This window comes from Cryptotermes secundus, unplaced genomic scaffold, assembly GCF_002891405.2.
Source record: "Cryptotermes secundus unplaced genomic scaffold, Csec_1.0 scaffold223, whole genome shotgun sequence".
Classification (NCBI taxonomy): domain Eukaryota; kingdom Metazoa; phylum Arthropoda; class Insecta; order Blattodea; family Kalotermitidae; genus Cryptotermes; species Cryptotermes secundus.
Window position 1 is genome coordinate 1,357,341 of NW_019742556.1, and position 10,840 is coordinate 1,368,180.

Below are 10,840 nucleotides of genomic sequence, written 5' to 3' on the forward strand. Positions count from 1 at the left end.
TAAGAGGCGAGTGGGTGGCGGGGGGGGGGGCGCAGGAGTTGGGCCCCTACACTAGCGCGTAGTTCGCTTATTTACGATTGAAGTGCCTTTGGACCAGACATTAAGAAACTGGTGTCATTTCATGAAGCACGTCCATCGCATTATGAACTTACCAACAGCGAAAAGGGTAAAGTTGCCCCTGTGCTTAACTTATTAAGCACTGGGCCATGAGAACGTATGGGGGAGTGGATGTATTGACCCACATTTTCTTGACCTCGTCACTAGTTGGAGATGAGTGGTCACCTTTGTGCCCCGGCTGCTTTACCCCCGGTACCCACTGGATAGGAGGCTGGGTACATCCCAGAGCCAGTCTGGACGACATGGAGAAGTGAAAATTCTTGTCCACACCGGGACTCGAACTTCGAGCCCTCAGTCGTCCAGCCAGTAGCTACTCGTTATACAAGCTGCGCCATCTCGGCTCTTAATAATGGTGAAGCAGTTACTAAAAATATGGCATTACTTTACTGTTATTATCTTCCTTAGTGGGTTGTACAAACCGCCATGAATGCTTTACATAGGGTAGGGTAGGGAGCACTGGGGATGATTTTGTGGATCCAAGGGGGCGGTGGCCCTAAAAGTTTTGGAACCACTGCTTTAGACTGACTATATTATCCAACATGGCTGTCACGGTTGCTACGTCTATACCTGTTCGGATTCCTACTGCAGGGTCCCGGCTTCAAGCAGGTTCCTTTACTGTGACAATACAGAAACGAGCGGAAAAGAACTTTTCAGCAGAGGCGTCCAGTTTCTTCTTTCGAACACTGCCGCAACAATGACAAGAGAAATTTCATGGTATGATCAGATCTCTACACAGACACTACCGAATGAAGATACAGTAATTTCCCGCTAATCGACAATTCGATACATCGACACTCCCACTTGTCCAGATATCCTAATGATCGTCGTTTCCCTGTCAATCAATGATCACCAATGCGCGCGCGCACTGTAAATGTTTACAGCTAAGTTCGACAGCCAGACATTCTGCGCGCGCGCACTATAGATGTTTACAAGTTCAGTTCGACAGTCAGACATTCTGCGCGCGCGCTGTAGATGTTTACAAGTTCAGTATGACAGCCAGACATTCTGCGCGCGCGCGCACTGTAGATGTTTACAAGTTCAGTTAGACGGCAAGACATTCTGCGCACGCGCACTGTAGATGTTTACAAGCTCAGTTAGACGGCAAGACATTCTGCGCACGCGCACTGTAGATGTTTACAAGCTCAGTTCAACAGCCAGACATTCTGCGCGCGCGCACTGTAGATGTTTACAAGCTCAGTTAGACGGCAAGACATTCTGCGCACGCGCACTGTAGATGTTTACAAGCTCAGTTCAACAGCCAGACATTCTGCGCGCGCGCACTGTAAATGTTTACAATCTCAGTTCGACGGCCAGACATTCTGCGCGCGCGCACTGTAAATGTTTACAAGCTCAGTTCGACGGCCAGACATTCTACTTGTGTGATAGCACAATCTTATCAATACTCAATGCTTTAATCACATTTTACAACTTTCTCGATACAAGTAATGAAATTATGGGTCTTACGACGAAAAGCAAATGTTAAAATTTTGTTCGTTAAACGAAGAATTGCTAATCGACGTTTCATGGAGCTAATTAACTTTGATTAATGGGCATTATTACGGAACTGCGTTCTCGGAGGCGCACGGACTGTAACACATTAATACATAGAAGTGTTCCAAAAGGAAAGAAATGGAAGTAAAGACACTGTACATACTTTCCTATACGTATACACGCTTTAAGGATCACAGAGTTATGCTGTTCTAAAATAAATAATATTTGGATCTACTGCAGTCTTGTTTGCGAATATCAGTACTTCAAATTGGTGAAATTTGATCAAATTCGTTGACTATTTTTAAGAAAAATACTGTCACGTGATAGTGACTGTAGACGTCGTTTGGACTGGTAACTGGATTTACTGAACACATATATACAGTATTAATTACAAGTAACTATAGCGCTATCGCTAATTCACACACACTACAGTTCACTACAGCACGCGCATATCTTGACAGTCCGCTGTGTCTTCATTAGTCGTTGTGTGGTAGCGGCTTCCAACAGCGGACGTTCCCCAATCTTTGGGTTCCAGAACTACTCCGTGCCTCAGCTACTAGCTTCAACAGCAACAGCTCACAAGGACTGAACTACAGCAGTCATCTGACTGACTGTTCACCAACAAACTTCATTCCCTCCAATATGCTGAACTGCATTAATTCGGTCGGTAGAGTGATATATCCTCGGATCGAACCACATATAAAACGCCGCTTCCACAGGAACTTCCACTGTTGCTTGCGGGCTGCTGCACAGCAACAGCCACAGTACTGCTGCATATTTACGAATATGTTGCATAGCAATGGTCACCGTTTCCGCTAAAGTTGGCACTAACTTCGCCGACAAGCGGCGGTCGGTCGGTATAGTTCCCTTGCGGACTACAGGCCACGGAGTTTATATATGGCTGTCCAGGCACTAGTAAGGTGAACATTCATAGAGACGGCATTCTACAAACCATATTTTCATACATTTAGGGACGCTGGAACTGTGCAAATCGGTCAAAATCCAAAGACCGATTTTTCCACGAGCTCAATATTTTCTCATACTATGAATACGAGAAAGTAGACAAATACGGATATTTCAAACAAAAAGTTAGATCTTCCACAAAATATATCCAAACTTTTGTAATCTGTATGAGCTGACTTTATGGTTGAAATTCCATCAAGAGATGGAATAAGTTTTGTACGAAATCAAAAACTTCAATCATATGTAACTTGTCTTCTTCAATGGAGTTACAGTCCGATTTCTTCATCGTGCATGTTTTATAAGTTTTATTCCATCCAGACGGTAGAACTCCACATACAGGCGACTGTCGTTACAATGTTTAACCTTCACAGAATAACTCACAAAATACAGAGTGATTCTAAGTTACTGTCGGGGTTTACGTAGCCTATAATTTTCAAACCGCAAAAACAAAACAAAACTGCTGACGGAATATGAAAGTGTAACTCAAAAAGTGTTATTACCTGTAGAATAAATATTGAAGAATGCTGAACAACTTCAACATGCGTTCCTTTCGTGGCACGTAAGGTTTTACAGGCCACGAAAACCCCGACAACAATTTCGAATCATCCTGTATAAACACCCATATAATCCGATTAAATTCGAACTCACGACTACAGATTTTTAACTGGCGCAAGAATGTGATAAGTACAGACTGCGCGGTCATTAATCGAGAACAAAACACGGAATATTTCATTATCGCATCTAACAGTACGAAACGACATCCGTACTCCACCTTATTCCATGTCACAAGCGATGTTTTCAGAGCAGATATTGGTCTGGACACAAAAGCATCACCCAATTAATGTCTGGGCTGCGAACATTAATTCCCATTAGAACCACTTATGCCTGTAATTTGTAATTACAGCTAATTGATGTCAGTGTCACTGTACTCGCCTTAAGACCATTAATACCATACAAGAGGCCTAGTGTGCCTAGTAAGCACGTGCAGTGTGACAGCTCCGGTCTTCGCGAATGAAATGTCGCCTCGCAGTCCTAAACTTCAACTACCTAACTGATGTTAAAATTTACCTTTTGATGTTAGGACAGCTCAGTCGGTATAGAGAAGGGCAGGACGGCCTGGGTTCGATTCCAGGCAAGGCAAGAGGTGTTTCTCTTCTCCACAGAGTTCAGACTAGCCCAGCCTCCTACTCAACGGGGGCCTGGGTCCTTTTCCTTATAAGTAAAGCGGCTGAAGCTGACCACTCACCACTTACTCCAGCTAGTGCCAAGGTCAAGAATAGTGGAGCTACTTCCACTTCCCCATACACTAACGTGGTAATTAATTCAGCAGAGAGAAAATTTACCTTCTGCCGTTAGTCTTCTAAACACTACTGAAAAACTAAGTTCATACCTCAGAAAACATCTTGCGCCTCTATTACAAATACCAGTTCATGTTGTTGAGGGAAATAATAGCAGTTATTTTTTATTTAAACCCCTTTCGCACATTTCGGTTACAGTATGTACCACCCGATTTAACATTTTAAAACTCCTAATTCTGTCCTCACAGTATACTTACACGTTTCATATGATTTCCACAGTTAACAGCGGTAATTCCCCTAAACAGCATTTACCAAATGCTGTTCATACTGGAGACGAAGCGTGTTTCCTGTGAGGTAGGAACTAGATGATGTAACTTTCTTTCCTGAAATTCGTGTTTGAAAGGGTTCGGCTGCAGTTTTGTGGTAGCAATCTCATGAGTATAAAGAACGAAACTACAGTATTGGCGAGAAGAATGTAGTAACATAGTGTCCTGGCAAAAGAACCTCGTGACTCAGAGAATTAACAAAGGAACTACCGTCTAGCTAATGTGGGACCCTCGACGTCTCACAACCCTATGGGCCTTCACGGCCTGTTACAGGGATAGCTTTACTTTACTTTTTTTACTTACTACCACCACAAATACATTTTCAGTTTCGTAATGTAGAGAATAATTATGAGTCGTTATTGATTTTGAGTCAGTGTTTTGGTAATGTGTCTTATAACTTTAAGAAACTCGAATCGGAGCGTCCCTCGATTCTGATAACATCTATATGTATATCCTTGTTCCTGTTGCTCCCAATTGGAGCACTGGGCATCCGTGAAACACTTCGATTCACTTCAATTCCTTGATTTTAGACCGTCGGTAGGACTCCTTGGATGGGGGATCAGCCCGACGCAAGGCCGCTACCTACACAGGACAACACAAACACAGAATAAACGCAAACATCCATGCCTTGAGTGGTATTCGAACCCACGATCCCAGTGTCCGAGTGAGCGAAGACATTTCATGGCTTAGACCGCGTGTCCAATATGATCAGCAATGCAGATAATTGGAACCAGATTCACCAATCATAACGCATAAGGAACAACACTAAAAAACTTCCTTTTCCCAGTAGTATCACATAGAAACTGCCAGTACCCTCGCCTCTCAGCGCTGTAGGAATACCTCTCAAGATAGCTGATCGAAAACTTGAGCATTCACCGAAAATTATTTTCGGCTGCTCTTTGGATCAAACCTCAGTAAACCTGTATACTTCAGCACGGCGATGAAGCTCTAGGCTAGGTACTACAGGAGATACATAGAAATTCTTTGTACGTCTTTCGCATCTTCCGAACGATAAATCTGATAGAAAAAGTTCACGTCAATCACTGGCTGCTTAAAAATATGGATAAAAAGAAACAAGCATGGTATTTATAACACAACACCAAATTTCATACCAAGTGTCCGCAAGCCTGTCTTCTGGCTCAAAGAGTGACTAGGCAAACACAAAGAATCAGAAAGAGGTCTATCTTCTGGGACATAGCATATAGTCCGATGAGAATCCGCTGACGTTTCGGAGGAACATGTCACATAAATCTTCAGGGCTGAAGAGGAAATCATGCAAGAAAATAACATGGAACAGACAGCAAGCTTGTTGTCTGCTTCAGGATCTGAAGATCCATGGTCATCGGAAACGTCAATTGGCTTTCATCGACCTACATGGTGTTATACACCACAGAACCGAAAAATTCTACAAGGAATCATGCTACCAGCACTCCTTTTCCTCATCAAATACGGTATGTTACCAATAAGGAGATAAAATTTTGTGAAGGGAAAATACAATGTATATTTTTGTCCTAATATTTAAGCACACAATTTTACTGAAGTAATTACCGACAGTGGATACAGTGCTAATGCCGGGACGTCGGAACCGAAAAAGAACACCGACAGCTTCCAAAAAAAAATTTACCCATACCACTGCCCCAAAAAATAAAACACTGAAGACAAATGAGATAGACTCACCACAACACGTTCAACTGAGGGTTCGAGCTTACCTGCAGCTAAGCACGAAGCAGAGGCTGAACCATAGCGTCCTGACTTCTCCTTATCCAGCACTCTGCTATGTGAAGTGCGTCATCAGAACACAGGCCACAGTATTTTCAAAGTGTCTTCACGAGACAAACGTATCACACTCACTTCGTGTTGGTCACAATTAACTAAACCACAAAAAAAAGAGATATTTATTTGCCTACGTCTGAATTTAAATTGAGAAACTATAAAAAGAAACTAAAAAAAGGGCTATAGAATCACAAACTCGAGCACAACTTGGTTCAAACTTCACTTTTTTATCTCTCCTTTTGGAAGTTCGGGGTCCCTTTCCTTGGTCATTCTAATTTTCTTTTTTTCTTTTAATGTAGGTGGCCATTCCTTTCAGAACACAACAGAGTCCAAGGTCTTCTCAGGGCAACTCTCAGGTACTTTATCCCCCATTCTTACTTTTTGTAGTGTTCAGCAGTTTCTTATTTGCGGGCTCTGCTTCGACACGTTTGGCTATTGTTCCTGCATTTCATTGTCATCTTCTTCAGCGACTGAAAGACAAGAAAATGATAGATGATAGAATTAGGATTTCATGAAAATGGACATACAGCCGTATTCCTACAAAGAGTAACATCAAGTAGACACGGTGAAAGGTTGGATTTTAGGTTCTCACGATGGTGAACACTGAGATTATGGTCTTAGAGAATTATAAGCCAAAGAAGATTACCAGCGTTTTAGGGTAGATCCTGAAGATGGTGCTAGTAGGTTTCTGCAAAAAGTTTGTAGCTATCTGCCAGACTGTATGGCGTCATATCCCAGAAGACCGAAATCTTAATACTGAATGATATTAAGGTATACTACAAAGTATTACAGACACTGTTTCAATTATCCTTCCACTGCCGCTGGGCGGTTACCGCCTTCAAGGCATAAGAAGATATATCACATTTACTTGTTACTTCCTTTGAGGTTACGTAGATTGTAAATTGGCAAAAATAATAATAATAAAAAAAATCATACTTCCAGATGGAAAAAAAAACATATGAAATGAACCATCCCAAACGTTCAGTGTATATCGTTAAGTACAAAGAAAGTTTCAAATAAAAAGTTGTAAGTTCTAAGAAACCTCACCCCCCAGGTCATTCACCTGCAGAAATCGACGAAAACCGCGGAAACCCCGCCAAAATAGATTTGCTGTCCGAGATTTGAACCAGTGACCTTCATAATACGAAAGAGATGTGCTGAAGTCCATCTACTTTACGAACCAGTGTATGACCTTATGCAGACAACCCTACGGAGTAAAAGTCCTGTGTAAGCACGTTTAAATTTACCGCCGATGAATAAACACCGGAAACATGTTGAAAATAGAATGGGGGTACGCGGTAGCGTAGTTGGTTGAGGCACTATGCTACAAGCCGGAAGGTCGCGAGTTCGATTCCCGATGGGGTCAATGGATTTTTCAATTGGCCTAATCCTCCCAGCCGCACTGTTGCCCTAGAGTCGACTCAGCCTCTAACAGAAATTAGTATCAGGAATCTTCCTGGGGGGTAAAGGGCGGCCGGCGCGTAAGGGTGACAACCTCACCGCCATATGTGAGCCGATTGTCTAGAATATGTGGCAGCCTCGACGTCTCACAGCCCTATGGGCCTCCATGGCCTGTTACAGGGACAGCTACATCACTAACTGGTGACCCACCCTCGTTCTAACAATGGATGAAGGTAACACAACCTCAAGGTCATACCCCCGCAGAAATTTATGGAAACCACTGACCAGACAACATCCCATCTTAGATTACAGCTATTTACCTTCTGAATAGAAGCCTTCCCGCTCTAGTTGTTAGCAATGATACGAGTACAGTGAAGAGGATGATACAGCCTTTGCCCAAACCAAATTAAAAGCCTAACTCCATAAAGCAGAGTTCCTTCTTTAGAAACTAATGGTCTCTCAACTAGACAAGAAAGTCCTCGCCTTTTATGGAATCTGAAGGCTCATTATTATACTCACCAGAGCCCGCTATCACACGTGTGAGTGAATGTGCCAATATAACATTACTCAGTCCAGTCTAACCTTACATAGTCTCGCCATGTCTCGGAAGAATGTGAAGGGTCATGTGCAAGTGGCTCCACAATGCAACGAAACCATGACGTGCGGTAGAACAATACACACAGTGGACAGAACAAGCTGAGTAGACATTTGCTACAGTCGACACTGTGACGCATGGCCACTGATAGGCAACGGGTCGATAAACACGTTTCTACGGAGACAGATTCTTGGTAAACAGCCGTTGCCGGTTGATGTGTACAATACGTGACGAGAATAAAAGGTATTTCTATGTAGTCCGCGCCGAGATTGTTTGTTAGGCAATTGCGTGGTAACAGGCCTCTACAACAAGAGAGGGGCTGTGTTTTCTGGGCTGCGTGATCCGTGCCGCGGCTATATAAGGGAGATAGTTTGAACAGGAGTCAGTCAAAAATTTAAGAGGCTTAAATTTGACGGCGGTCAAGCATACGTCTGTTCAAGCGGCTAGACTCCTGTTGTAACAGGAGCTACTAATCATAGCCCATGATCTGCTGTACTAAAGCTGGACTGACAGAGGCCGTGTATCTGTTGTATACACACGCTTAATAACATTTAAATGTAAACTATACATACTGACAACAGACGTATTACTGCACAGCGTGACTGGGTGTGACCGTGGTTCTACATATATCAAACTGTGCACTCTGACCACAAACTGTTTACCTGTTCCGTATGGTTCTCACGGTACACAGAAATTGTTTCCTTAAACAGCATTAACCGGGTAATCTTTGCAGCGGAGACGCAATGTGTTCCCTGTGAGGTAAGAACTGGATTTCCATTTACTGCTTAATAATCTCGTGTGAAGTATGTACATTGTTCTGCACAAAATGTGTTTTAGTGCTTACATGGATAGAGTGAATTAGATGTTATGTGTGCACATTTGGTATGACAGAGATCAGGGTGTAATATTGGTATGTAGCCTCTGAATGTTACTCGTGTGAGTAGGTTATTAGAGAGAGTGATATAACTTTTTTTTTTTTGCATTAATATAAGTACTTGTAAGAAGAGGGTTCAAAGTGAATTTCTAGTGCACATTGGAGAAGTTATTTTTCGAAATTCTATCTTAGCTCTGTGTAACAGAGGGTGGTGGGTATAATGTATGTTGTTTTGGTCACAATAATGGCAAGTACAGACTGAAGTTCAAATTCTCTGGTGTGACGTTATATCTTTGTGTGTAATACATACAGTGATGTGTATGAGATTCTGTAGTGTTTTCAGGAATGCTAAGATCTCCAGTCACCCACAATGGATTCAAAAGTTTCCTCTTTTATGTACATTTCTTGTTTTCATTAAAAATTCTTGCTTATAACAAGGTGGTATGCTAGGTGAAACACGTGTGGTCAATCCTGTTCAATGAGAGTGTATAATGTACACAGTGTTGTGAAGAGTTAGTGTTATAGCATGGAGATTGATGGCAAGTCATTTGTAAGTCAGATGTCTATTTCGGTGTCATAGACAATGGATTGCATTCTTGCCATCTAATCTTCTAGGCTTACATGTGCTACCAGGTAGAATACTTGTACAGCATCAGGAAATTATTTCCTTTCCATCTATTAAAGTGCTTACAGGATCACATTGTTTACAGGTAAGCAGGAGTTGTTACAACTGACATTCTTGTAATTGTAAATTATAGTTTAGTCTAGAACATACATAGTGATGTGTTCTTTTTCTTTTTTTTTAATGCTTAGAAGAATGTTGCATGGTATTTTCTTAGGTTCAGATCGTAATCAGTGATTTCCCTATCTAATATTTGAGCACCTGTTTTGTGGGGTGGATACTTTTCATTTAAAATATATGTATTTCCTTCACATATATCGAAAAACATAATAAAGTTAATAATGGGAACATTCGAAAAGAGAATATTTCGGGAACTGTTGGAAATTGTAAGAGTCGGTGAAAATAATTGTGATATCATGCACATGAGAGCGTTCTGAAATATCAATATTTCGGAAAAAAATGCATTTATGACCATTATAAATATCGTAATATATTCCAGGTGTCATAGATTACGTAGAGAGTTTAACAGAAAAATGTATGCAAGACTTTATCTTGTGAGAAAATTCGGAAATATAATGTCTCGTATAAATATATAATGATTTCATACGCTATCAGGGACATTCAATCGTAAGGTTCCACGTTTTATTGCATGTTCAAACCTGTAATCCTCCCAATGTTAAAATCAGAATTTGTATATATGAAATTCAGTCTTTACAGAATTGAGCACGATCTTCCAGCTCCAGTCTTGCTTTCAGGATGATTCGTAATGGCAATTTCACTTTACTGGCTACGCTGAGTTAAGCCTCTCGTTACACGGTTCAGGAATGGCAGGAGCAACAATGATGGCGGTTTTCAGAGCACTGCGTTATTTATGCCGACTGCACTTGAATGCCTTCGGTGTATTTCTCAGAAAACGGCCAGTTTAGGTTTGCAGTATCGATTTTCTGCTGAAAAACGTGAAGCAGCTGCTACAGCCTCCTAAAGAGAAATTTCACTTTCGACCATGTACATTAACTGCACCAAAGAAATCACTCAGATCATAATTTAGACGCATTTTAGCCACAAACGCGTGTTTATTCGTTTCTAATGAGAAATCCAATGTTCATTTCATAACTTTCATTCTTCTCCAATTATAATTAGAATGATCAAGTCAAGGAGGATGAGGTGGGAATGGTATGTAGCACGAATTGGGGAGAAGAGGAATGCATATAGGTTGTTGGTGGGAAAGCCAGAAGGAAAGAAACTACTGGGAAGGCCAAGGCGTAGGTGTGTGGACAATATTAAAGTGGATCTTCGAGAGATAGGATGGGATGGATTGGATTGATCTGGCTCAGGTTAGGGACCAGTGGAGTGCTCTTGTGAACACGGTAATGAACCTTC

General features: G+C 41.7%; 1 protein-coding gene across 2 annotated transcripts in view; it reads right to left on the minus strand.

Moving 5' to 3' along the window:
• LOC111873325 overlaps positions 1-10,840 on the minus strand; it is a 104,148-nt gene that overhangs the window by 82,711 nt on the left and 10,597 nt on the right. The window contains exon 2 of one of the 2 annotated variants that reach the window (XM_023867956.2): positions 5,905-6,438. The exons of the other annotated variant lie outside the window; for it this stretch is intronic. The gene's annotated coding sequence lies outside the window, so the exon portion shown is untranslated. The remainder of the gene's footprint in view (positions 1-5,904; positions 6,439-10,840) is intronic. 2 annotated transcript variants of the gene reach the window in all.